The 12,671-nt window shown below is 43.5% G+C and overlaps 1 protein-coding gene and 1 pseudogene across 4 annotated transcripts in view; both read left to right on the forward strand.

Moving 5' to 3' along the window:
* The window catches only part of NTM (neurotrimin), a 902,803-nt gene that overhangs the window by 109,887 nt on the left and 780,245 nt on the right, over window positions 1-12,671 (forward strand). The window lies entirely within an intron of this gene.
* Window positions 1,776-1,895, forward strand: LOC120615694 (uncharacterized; annotated as a pseudogene).

A 12,671-nucleotide genomic window follows, 5' to 3' on the forward strand; every position in this document is an offset into this window, starting at 1 on the left:
TGATACCTCCAACTTTGTTCTTCTTTCTCAAGAGTGCTGTGGCTATTTGGGATCTTTTATGGTTCCATATAACATTTTTTTTTAAATCTCTTTGTTAAAGTTCTCACTGAATTCATCTACACTCTCTTAATTTCATTGAGCATCTTTATGACCAGTGTTTTGAACTTTGTATCTATGAGATTGTTTGATTCCATTTTTCTTTGATTTATGTTCTATTCTTTCATATCATTTCTGCGTCTTTGTTTTCCCATTTTGGCTGCCTTTACAGCATCTTTTCAGCCTTTGAGCATCTTTTCATATGTCTATTAGCCATCTGTCTGTTTCTATGTACTAATCAAAGCTCCTAAGTCTCCAGGTCTTATTAGCATGGTTTTGTGTAGTAGATGTCCAGCAGCACAGTCCTGAGAGGGACTGTGTTTAGCCCCAGCCTGCGCCCCTCTGGGGAAAATTGTTAAGATTTAGCAAGCAATTAACAGATCCTGTGCTTGTAGTTGCCTCAAGAAGCCACACTAGAAATCAAGGTCAGCTGCCACCAGTATGAGTCTTGGCACTGCTCAGTAAGTGACAGGACTTACTGAGGACACAACTGGATGTAGCTTGGGTGGGGAAACAAGTTGGGGAGGCAGAGTTTCAAGGAATCCTCTGGGCAGAACAACCTCTGTTATCCAGTTTGATGACATCTCGGCTATGGCGCTGTGTCCGTGCACTGAGACAGGGGAGGGCTCAACAGAGGAGCAATGGATGCCACCAGCACTTCTACCAGGGAGAAAGCTTCACCTCCAGCCCTCACTCCAACAACTCAGTGTCCCCCTGTAAGTCCCTGGTGACCCCTGCTGACCTGACACTGGTGCTCAGAGCTAGCAGGTCCATCACTGTGAAGGTCCAGTTGAGGACCAAGCCCCTTTCAGAGGCTTCTGCAGCTGCCAGCTACAGCTGCCATAGCCTCTATCCCACTCAGCTGTCAGGGATTGGGCAGCCTCATGTTTTTGCCCCTTCCTACCTCCAACTATTGCAGGGTGATTTCTTATTTCTCTACCTAGTTGTAGTGCTTTTGTTCATATAGACCCCCAGGTGAATCTGCTTGCTGTTTACTCCATGTTTCCATCTCAACTTCGATGTGGTCACAAGAAGAGATGAGCGAAGCTTCTATTATCTACACTATTTTGCCCGGTTCTCTATTTTTTTCTATAGAAAATATTATAAAATAATGTGAAGTGATAAAAAATTTATATAGCTAAGAATGTAGAAAATATTACTGAAATATATTGGGGAAATAGTTAATATCAATATGTTATTTTTCTAGAGTTTCTGATCTTATGGATTTTTTTTAGCTTTTAAAAATTTATAACTTATGATTTCTCATTTAGAATAAATACATCCATACTTATTTTTATATTTTCAATATCATGTTCTTTTACTTAAAGAGAACCTCAAAAATGTGTGAGATTCAAGCCCCACTGAATCTGGGCCATGTCTGTACTTAGACCAGAGATTTCTCCCTCAAAAGCAATGACAGATTATTAACTAATAGAATTGTGGAGTCAGTGCTATCTCTCAGCATGGAGGAATCATGCTCAGTATAAAATGATTTATCTGGGTTATATTTCTGGATAGATAGAGAATCAAGATAAGACAAGATGAAGAGTGAAAAAAGCAAAGAAGAAAGTCGCCTTACTTGGTGGCTGCCAAAACAGAAATGGGAACAGTACCTTCCAGCCACGAGGCACCCTCTGGCCTGATCAAGATCTGGAAGCACAAGAATAACAGTATTGCTGATCTATGGCCATGCCACCCTGAACAAAGCCCGATCCCATCTGATCTCAGAAGCTAAGCAAGTTCAGGCCTGGTTAATACTTAGATGGGAGACTACCTAGGAAGACCAGGTGCTATAGGTGTAAAAAAAATAAAAATAAAAATAAGGGATTGTAAGCTGACAAGGTCTTTGCAATCTGTGAGGCCGACCAAGGGTTGCCTTGCCTAAAAACTAAATGAATGAATGAATGAATGAATGAATGAACAAAACAAAAAAATACTGCTGATAATAACAGCAACAATAACTTAGCTTGCTTATTTAATTATTGTTTCAAACATTGTTTCAAGCATTTTGTATGTATTAACACATTTGACCCTCCTGAAAACCCTGTAAGATAGTTTCCACTGTCCCGTCCATTTTATAACCAGGAAAAGCAGTCACAGAGTGGGCAGTGACCTGCCCTGGGGCATGCAGGCTGTGTGTGCTGGAGATGGGACTGCTTCTTTAACCACTCGCAACACTGCACTGAATTGGTAGAGCAACATGTGGTTTGTAAGCAATTTTACAGAGAGCATCTCACCAGCAATCCTAATAGCCCTGAAAAGTTGGCAGGACAATTGCTGCTGCTCTCATTTTATGGATGATTAATTGAAATCTACAGTTGCAAAGTGACTTATTCATGATCACCCAGCTAGTAAGAGGTGCTATTGAAACTGAAAGCCAACTCTTGTATGCTTTTCATTATATTACACTGTGGATTAATACATCTCAGCTATAGTACTTTTCAGTTTCTAAAACATCTTTATGTATAATGATAATGCAATAACGTCCAAAACTTTATAAAAGGGTATTATTATTATCCCAATATTACCAAAGAGAAATTTATAAGTCAAAGAGACTAAGTGCAGACTGCTTCTGAGTCCTGGCTTTTTGACTCCAAATTCACAAGCAGCAATCGCTCCTTCTCAAGTGGCAGCGTTTCCAGTCTTCATGCTGGATCCCCATCACAACTTTGCCCTTCAGCTGCTAGGGGAAAGGAAGACATAACTAATACCCTAGAACTTGGAAGTGCTTGTTGGGCTCAGGAAAGTTTAAGTGGATGGAACATAGGATGGATGGATACAAGGTGAAAAAAATTGGGACCACATGGTGAGGGCTTGGAGTACCATGATGTGAACATTATTTTGCAGGGAGTGAGCACTGAATATACACAGAGATCTGTACTGGACACTGGAGAAATAAACTGAAGAAATAAAAGTGTGTTCTTTAGCTGCAAACTGCTATCTAGACTGGGAGTAACAAGCATATATGGAAAAGAGAAAAGAAACAACAAAAAAGCAACAACTGAAAAGTATTTCTGAAAGAATAGATAAATAACATAAAATTTGTATTGTGTCTCATGAGTCTCAGGATCACAGAACTATAAATAAAAGGTTATAATATAAAAACCATAACATTTAAAATGGCCCAAGGGACTCTGGGTAAAAGAGCCCAGCCCACTAAATGTTTTCTGTTTACAGTTAACCTAGAAGGTGGCCCAGATTGTAGCTTCTTTGGTGGCCATTTATAAACAGGAGAATTTTCTTCCCCCTAAAATTCATTTGTCTAATTTTTCTCAAGCTCCTCAATGGTGATATTAATATGTGATGCTGGTGATGGCCACCACTGCTGACTGCTTGCTGTGTTGCGTAGCTCACATATATTGCCTCTGATTCAAAGCTACTCTGCAAGTTAGATATCAGTGTTTCCATTTCACAGATGAGTCAGTAAGACACAGAAACCTTAAGAGACTTTTCCAAGTGGTAAGCCAGAGTTAAACTCAGGTTTAAAAAATATAAACCCCAGAATCTTTTTCCTACACTGTTCCTCCCCATTCTTTTGCCCAGAAACCAGTATGGAGATGCTATTTTCTACTCAGTCAAGGCTGAGCAACTAATATGCATATTCATGGCAGCTACAAGTGAGCTTAACCTACATATCCATCCTAATTTTTTTCTCTGTAGCCTCTTATTTCAATTTTATTTTCTTAGCAACTTATAATCATTTCTCCTCAATTACCTTTTATTCTTATACTCTTAAGTGTCTGTCTTTCAACAAGTATTATTTACCTAGTTTTTATCAAGCACTATACTCAACACGTACACAGTTCTCCTTTTCTAGAATATGCTTCTCCCCAGCACTACCTATCAAAATTCATATGTCACTTAAATTTATGCTTTCATGTGTCACGTACATAGCAAATCTGAATAATTATTACTGTCATTATTATTACTATTTTCATCATTGTTATTTGTCATCCAATAAATATTTGAGTGCCTACAATGTGTCCAAGCACTATGGGGTGTTAGGAAAATAATTATAACTAAGACAAAATATTGGCCTCAAGGAACCATGGTGAGGTGTGATGGGGGAGAGGATGTGTGGAAGGAAAGCATGGTGATACAGAAGATAGTATGATAGGTGACTGACGGTACTGTGAAATAATGAAATCTATTTTGGCATTGTCACAGAAAGCTTTCCAGAGGAGGAACTAACTGATGCCTAATGAACATGCTGCAGTCAGCCAAGCAAATACAGCTTCACGTTAGAGAACTGGTTGTCCTGGTTGTCTGGGACCAAGGGGTTTTCTGAGTCTTTGATTGTCAAGTACTAAAACTGGGACAAACAGGTGCTGTACTTTAACTGCTCTACAAAGACTCAAGGTAGCAGAGCCTGGAACATATTTTTGAATGAACAAATGAATGAATGATTCATAAATACGAGTGAGGGATGATTCACTACTGATTTACTGCTTTCTGAATAACTGCAAACCCAAATCTGACCTGAGTATTTGCAGCTATCCCCTACAGTGTCCACAGTGAATGTGCATTTGGGGGTTTGTGTGGATGGCAGGATTTTAATAACCAAAAAGATGGAGCTGTCGCCAGAGGTGGGTGAAGGCAGCTCTGGGAAATCTCTTCTTCTTTCCCTCCCAAGCCTGTGTGTTCATTAAAATATGTATGACAACATTTCTCCTCATATTATTGTATTACACCATCCTTAATTGCATAATTCAACATTTTCAAGGGTATTTGGAGGAAATTTGGATGGTTCATTGACTGGTATTTGAAGGAAGCAGTGAATTAAATTAAAAAACATGAGGGAAAATTAGTAATAAAAGAGACTGATTGAGGGCTGACATGGGCTGACTTTGAGGCCGGCCCCAGTGCTCTATGCACAGGTTTTTCTAGGTCTTTGGCCTTCCATACGTAGCCCTTTGTTCCCAGACTGACCAACAGGGGACAAGACAGTACAGCCCAGCACTGCAAGAAGTCTGTGGGTGGTGGGTGGTCTTTCCTTCCCAAGTCCCCCTTCCCCCATTGTTTGTGTTGTTTGTGATTTTGACACGCATTTTCAGATTGCATGCCTTTGCTTGCTCTGTTGAATGCACACCAGCTCTCAGGCTGATTGCAATCACGCTGATTGGGAGGAGGTGCTTGTAGTGGTAAGTGAGCGGCCTGGGTCTGCTCCTTTACTGCCTAGGCTGCTGTCTGTAGAGCTCCTGGTTCCAGCTTTCTGCCCTGCAAATTTTCCTCTCCCACGATATTTCCTTTGAACTTCCTCCCACCCAGCATAGTTTTCCCTCCTTCCCTTCTCCAGGGTGCTGAGATCATGTGCAACAGCCTGGGCAAGCGGCCAGAAGAAGCTGGCATGGAAATGAGGCTAGGCAGAGGCAGCCCGCAGAGCCTGTGGCAAACAGTCCAGCCCAGAGCACTGTTCTTGCCTCAGGAGTAGCCCTCTTCTCAGCTCAACAACGACCTCAGGTTCAAGTTTGCTTCATATTCTTGCTCCCAGACTGCCTGAACATCAAAGAATGCCTCAGCAGCCCATGCACAAAAAAATGCATTGCGCTTCACTGATGGGATAGTTTTGCTAGCCAAAGAGAATGCTGGAGGGTAGGAGAGGTGTCAACTTACCAAAATGGATAATAAGAATTGGAAAAGTTGTTGCAAGAAATCTGAATGATCTTCCAACTTCAGTGAGAGGCAAATATGAGATATTTGGCTGAATTCAAAATTGAACTCCTTAGAACTCACGACAAGTTGACTTTTGTAGTGGTAAGTGAGTGGCCTTTGACCAAATGTGCAGAATGAAACAGATCTCTGTTTCCCTATCTCAATGCTTGGGTTTTCTGGGTGTAGTCCACACCATAAGGCTAAGGAGTAGGGGACATCCTAGGGTCCTTTCCTGTTTGGGGATTTAGAGTTCATGTCTGAGAATAACCTTAGAAATGGCTTTCTCTCACCCCAAAGAATGATGATTTTAAGGTCCTGCTCACAGTTAGCTGGGGTTCAGCCTCTGTTTGAGAAATAGGAGGCTTCCTGGTGACTCTGCAGCTATATTCCTGCCATGTCCTCAAACTGCCTCTTGCTCTCTGGCAATTGTGTTCAGCGCGAAAGGGCCTACCCCAAAACAACAGGCTATGTCACTGCCTGCAGACAAAGCAGGGGAACAGACCCTGCTTTGCCAGAACAGGAGCTGGCAAAGCCAACGGCAAGGGCTGCTGACACACCCTATGCCCTGAGTCATTCATCTGGAGGAGTTCCAAGAAGCTTCTGGGAGCTGCATGCCACCTGGGGAAGATCATCAGAGCTCTTTTCACCAGGTGAGGCATCTTGACCTGGCACCTTCATCAGTTTATTTGAGAACATTTAGCTTGTTCCAGTTCAATAATCCATTCAATAAAACTATTAGTCCTGATGCAAATCCCAAATTGGTGTGTGGCTGCAGGCATGCTGGCTTTCCTGCCTGACAGAATGGCATCTTTACCTCCCCAACTCTGTAAGTGAAACCAGGTGATGTGAACATCATTAACACAGATAATAGGAATAATGACAGCAACTCAGAACAGGCACCAGGCATCTCTGCGAGGCCTACTCAAGCAGCATAACCACTCATAGAACCTGGGCAGGCATCATACCTCATGCCTTTCTCTCTCTCTCCCTCCTGAACAAAGATGGGATTAGCTGTTACTAAATTCTTTCCAACAGGTGAGTGATAACTCAGAGACTGGGCTTTGCTTCGCAGCAAGGTTACTCAGGTTTTAGAATGGAAACGTGGCTTTATGTGATACTCTGGTCAGAGAGGAGAGCCACCCATTTCCATCTCCTTTCCACACCAACCCGGCAAATGGGGCCTCCGTCTCCCATCTCCTACCTCCAGTTTGTGCTATAGATTACTTATGCCAGGAGATCCTTCCTGAGCCCACATCATATTTGATGCTGCGGATGGTACAACCACTTAAAAAACTTTCTGTGGACAGAGGCAGCTTTGACTAGATGTTAGGAGTAAGGGCTCTGCAGTCAGACAGACCTAAGGTCAAATCTTGACTCAGCTGCATATTGCGAAATGTGACTTCAAACAGAACTGAGCCACACCATCCACATACCATCAAATAGAGATAATACTACTACCTGCCTTGTGGAGTGCTTGGGAACATTGGTGTACATGCTTGTCGTGTAGCTGATATTTATTAAATGCTTTCTAACAGATACCGAAATAATATTAAATATTTTGTATAGTTATTTTATTGATTTTGTTGTTAATTTTCGTTATGATTATTATGTTTTTTCTGAGTCGTGCAGTTGGCTCTGACCTCTGCCCTGGGGCCTGGACCTTTTGCCTCCTTTTCCTCTGGGAAAAAACATAGCAAGCTATTGCTCATTACTTCTGCTCTTTCCCTGTGGTCTCCTTGCATTGCAAGTGCTAATTCCTCCGGCCTTCCTTCCCATCTTGGCATCTGCATATACATGAACAGCTCCTTCTCGTTCTGGAGTGGCTGAGCTGGGGCCTGAAAGGAAGCTCTGTTGGAGAGGGCAGGCTGGGAAGCCAGGGCCAAGCTGCCAGGAGCGGGTGACCATTTGCTCAGCTTCTCCTTTGATCTCCTTTCTTCTCTCTTGCCCTCTTTTGGAGGCACCTGCTGGTAAGCAGGAGGATGCCAGCTCCTGCCACAGGCACTTCTAACTGGCATTGTCTTGCTAGTGTCAGTTCCAGGCAGGGGACGTGAACTGTGTATTCTGCAGTGGCAGGAGGCCGGTCCTGGCACTGGAGTCCTGGGAGTACCATCACTTGGCCAAGTGGTCCCCGGGACATTCCATTCCAGCACTTGGAGTCCACTCCGGAGTCCAATGAAGCTAAAAAATAAAGCAAATTGATTATTACAGCTCATGTAGCCCTGGAAAACATTATGTCCACTAAGCTGGGGTCCATAATCCCATAGGCGAATGTCAGGGGGCATTGACTCGATGGTTCTATGCATTCTTTTTGAAGCGAGTGATGTGGTAGAAAAAACATTCTTAGGGTCTCTAGGTGTGAGTTTAAATATAATCTTGTCGATTAACACCTTAGTAACATAAGTACTCACCTACTCTGAGCCTCAGCTTCCTTGTCTTTAAAATGGGTTTAAAGGTAACTATTAAATGGTAACTATTAACTATTTCATAGAGCTAAGATCGTGTTGAAACAGGTCAAGTACGTTGCTTACACGCATTTGATCTCCACTGTCACCATCCTGCTCCAAGCCACTCTAATCACCCACCAGGACCGTTTCAACGGCTTATGAAAGTCTCCCCACACTTCACTTTTGCTTCTTTCCAATTCATTCTCCATATTGTGCCAGAATATCCTTTACATACATAAGCTGGATCATATCATTTACTTGTTTGAAACTCTGAATTGGACTTGGGGAAAAGAAAAATTTATATCTCTAACTTGTCCTCTGTGCCTTCCAGTCTCAACTCATAACCTTCCAACCATACTGGCTTTTTCTAACTTTTAAAAATGTACTGTTATTCTGCATCAGGAGAAAAAAATCTCCAGAGCCCCTAAACCAGATTAGGTTTCTCTCCATACATATTAATATGCTCTGAGAGTATCCTGTGCTTTTGATGTATACCTGTATGTCAGCTGAATACATATTTCTACTAATTTGTTTACCTTTTATTATTTTGTGAATCATTTGCCCTCTTTGAGAAGCTACATCAATGCAAACGAAATCCCTGAGTGATGTGTTCTGGCATCAGTCACGGGAGAGGAAAAGCATAGTGTGTCACTGGAAGTACTGGGCACTGTGAAGTTCATTGGAAAGACTGCAAATTCTGTGTTGTACTCCCAGCCCTGCTCTACTCTGCAGGAGTGCCATCCTGGGTCTCATTTCCAGCACACCAGTGATTGCCATGGGTTCCAAACTTAACATGCCTGCAGGAGTTCTGCCCCTAGTGACTGCACTGGCTACTGAAGAGAGAATAAATCCTTCCAAACTATAAACTATGAACACTCACAGTGAGAGAGAACTCCACACTTTTTCTTTCTTTGGCCAGATTATACATTTTGCTGACTTAGACAACAGGAGCAGAAATGACTGTTTGCCTTTTTTTTTTTTTTTTTTAGATCTTTATCCCTGAGGGAATCATTAGGATGTAAGATGTATGTATTCTATGAATATTTAGTGAGTAAATATTCCCCAGGAAGCTGTGTTCCACATGTTCTATATTTATCTGTTTATTGTCTCCATTAACTCTCACAATGTCCTATGAGGTAAGCATTATTATTATCATACTAATTTTACATATTAGGTGCCCGAGGCACAGAGAAGTGAAGTAACTTGCCTAAGACCCCACAGCTAGTAAGTGGTGCAGCTGGAAACCAAATTCAGACATTCTGACTTCCAGGTCTCCCTGGCTATTCAACCACACAGGCAGCACCTACTCTCGTGGAATGTACATCCTGGTGAGAGTAACAGACTAGGCACAAGTAGAGAGAGACAAGAAGCAAAGACATTTGTCGGGGAGAACAGTGAGTGCTGAGAAGAATATGAAGGAGGGACAGGCTTATGGAGTGACTTGGTGGGGAGGTGGCAACCGCTGATAGAGTGGTCAAAGAAAGTCTCTCTGAGGAGGTAACTTTTGAGCAACAAAAAGAAGCTGGCTGTGTAAATAACCAGAAGAAGAATGTTCCAGGCAGAGGACAGGGTTGAGGACATGTCATACTTGGGAACCGCTCTTGTGCTGGGACCTGGGGGGTGAGGGAGAACAGGGCAGGAGATGAAGTGCAGAGAGGAGGTGGGGCCCTGACAAGAGGACATCGCAGGCCAGGTAAGGATTTGGATTCTGTTCCATGTGACAGAATCCATGTGACAGAGACCCCCCGGGTGTTTCAAGAGAAGGAAGCTAAGATCTGGTGCATATTTTAATAAGGTCATTCTGGCTGCTTTTTGGAGAGTGAAATTAGGAGGCCCAATTATCAAGTTTTCACCAGTCCAGGTAAAAGATAATGTTAAAGTGGAAGTGATGCAAAATGGCTAGATTCAGACTGTTTTAGAGGCCCAGTATGATGGCATTGGCTGCGGAATTAAATGTAGGGCAGAGGGTAAGACAATCAGAATCAAGGATGATTACCAGGGTGTCTGTCTGAGCCACTGGTTGGATGGTGACATCATTTATTTAAATGAGGAAGATGGGAAGAGGAACAGATGTGCAAGTGTGCACACGTGCCTGTGTGTTCAATGGGTCAGTCTGAAATCACAGGTTCCTTTGTGAACACCTTAAATTTAAAAAACCTATTAGACTTCCAGGGGGAGATGTTACAAGAGTGTAGGATCTATGAGTGTGGAGTTCAGAGGGCAAAGGGTGGGGTGGGAGGCAGTGGAGAATGGAGACATCAGCATTTCCATGGCTTTAGAGCCCAGGCCTAGATGAGAGCACACAGAGGGAGTGCATAGACAGAGGCAAGAGCAGATCCCACTTCCTCTGGGATCAGGGAGAAGAGGAGAAGCCAGCAAATGAACTGAGGGGAGGAGATCCAGAGAGTATGCTGTCCCAGAGCAGCAAGGGAGGAATGGGATGGCAACAAGAGTGAGTGGAAGGCTGAGCCAGATGCTGCTTCAAACCTCTAACTAGTCCCAGCAGCCCTTTGCTCCCCCTTTTCCCTGCTTTATTTTCCTCTGTGTCACTCATCCCCTTTGCACACTTTAGGCATGCATTTATTTGTTTAGGTTAGTGTCAGTCTTCCCACTAGAATACAGCTTCAGAGAACAGGGGCTTTCCCCTCTTTTGTCTAGAGATGTATCCCTGGCACCCAGGTCAAGGCCTAACACTTTATAGGTGCTTAACAAAATACTCATTGAATGAATTTGTTGTATGAGCAGGGATAGAGTAAGATGGAGACTGAGAACTGGCCAGTGGCTTTGACAGGATAGAAGTCATTGGTATTCATGACAAGTTACGTTTCCATGGCTTACTGAATTCTGTTCAAGGGGAAATGAGAGACGGGGAAGTGGAGAGGGAGAAAACAGAGAACTTTCTCAGCAGTTTGGGGAGGTCTTTGTTTGGTTGATGCTGTTTGTCTCTTTGTTTTCACTGGGAGACAATCAAGAACGTTAGACTGCCCAGTTTGAATGCTGAAGGGAATTATCCAGTAAAAGAGGAAGCTGGTGGTGAAGAAACAAAGAGATGAATAAGCACAGGAACAGAGTACTGAGTAGGGAAAGCAAAAGGGATACATATGGCATCCTGAGCACAGACAAGGGGTCGATTTGAGGTAGGAGCAGGAATGGCTCACTCAGCAGAAGAAGGAGAGAAGGTAGAATGGATACATGCGGGGGTAGATTTAGGGAGGAAACATTAAGTGTTATAGTTTCTTCTGATTGTTTCCAGCTCCTGAGAGATAAAAGAAGTAATCTCTTCAACTGGGAGAAGAGAAGGAAGAGATTGGGGGCCCAAGGAGAAAAAAGAAGGGAAAGCAAATTTACTGGATAAATGTCCTAGAATCACTGGGCAATTTCAGGCCCACTTGATATTTGAAGTCATAAATTTAAATTTAGGCTAGGTGGCATGGTTATGCATTTTTCTCTAACCCACTAAGCTGTTCTGTTAGAGGTAAAGTTAACTGGAGTGAGGGTTAACTTTGATGCCATCAACAAGCTCTAAACCAACCATAAAAGGACTGTTAGTGCTCCCAGAGGAGGCAGGTCTGAGCAAGAAGGCCTGGGCCATGGCCTTCAAAGGAAATTGGATTCCACTACAGACACTACTTGGCTCACTTTGACCCCTGCTCCTGTGGACCACTCAAACCGGCCCATCTCGCCAAGGGGCTCCCTCCAGGCTCCCTGCTTCTGATTCCACCCACTGTCGACTCTGGCTTGTCCCTCCACACCGGGCCTGCCTCCTGCCCAGCCCCACCAGCTGCCTCGTGCACTCCTTTCCTTTCTGTTCTGCACAGCTCCACCCTGCCTTTGGCAGCCTGTGTCTATTTCTGAGTTCAGAATGTGGATCCACTGGGCTCAGGTTCCCAGTGGCGAATATTGATGCCTCTTTTCTCCTGACAGAGGGGTGCTGTCAAATCAGGTGGAAATGTAGCCTCCTCAGCTAAGCCCTGGTTAACCCCTTGGAGCTTGGCAGGAATGGCTTTCTCAGATCAAGTTTCTTGGCAGAGAATTGAAAGAGATTTAAAATAACAGCACCGCCACACTGCCCATTCCCAGCTCCAAATAAAATTTGGAGTCCATTTCACACAGCACTGGGGTTATCTCACTCACAGATGGCATTGTCAAAATCATGTGTGCCACTTCTTTGTCTGCCTCTACCTCTACCTAGTTTACAGCTTTTCCAAACTCTCTCTGGTCTGTGGACTCCATGGCCATCTGGGTATTGGTGTACGTCTGTCAGCTGTCAGCCTCCCTGGATATCTATTTATTGATCTGTAGATTCCCTGCCATTGTGTGTCCTGTCAGCCTGCCCACCCCCTTCCACTTCCTCTGCCTGCACATGTGCCTGCACCCACTCCAGCCTGACTCCAGCCTCCTCTCTTCTCTTGGCAGTTGGCACTCACATCTCAGAATCAACATATACGTATGAAAATTAACCCAATCTGTCTTCAGCAA

This window comes from Pteropus medius, unplaced genomic scaffold (assembly GCF_902729225.1).
Source record: "Pteropus medius unplaced genomic scaffold, Ma_sr-lr_union100, whole genome shotgun sequence".
Lineage (NCBI taxonomy): Eukaryota > Metazoa > Chordata > Mammalia > Chiroptera > Pteropodidae > Pteropus > Pteropus medius.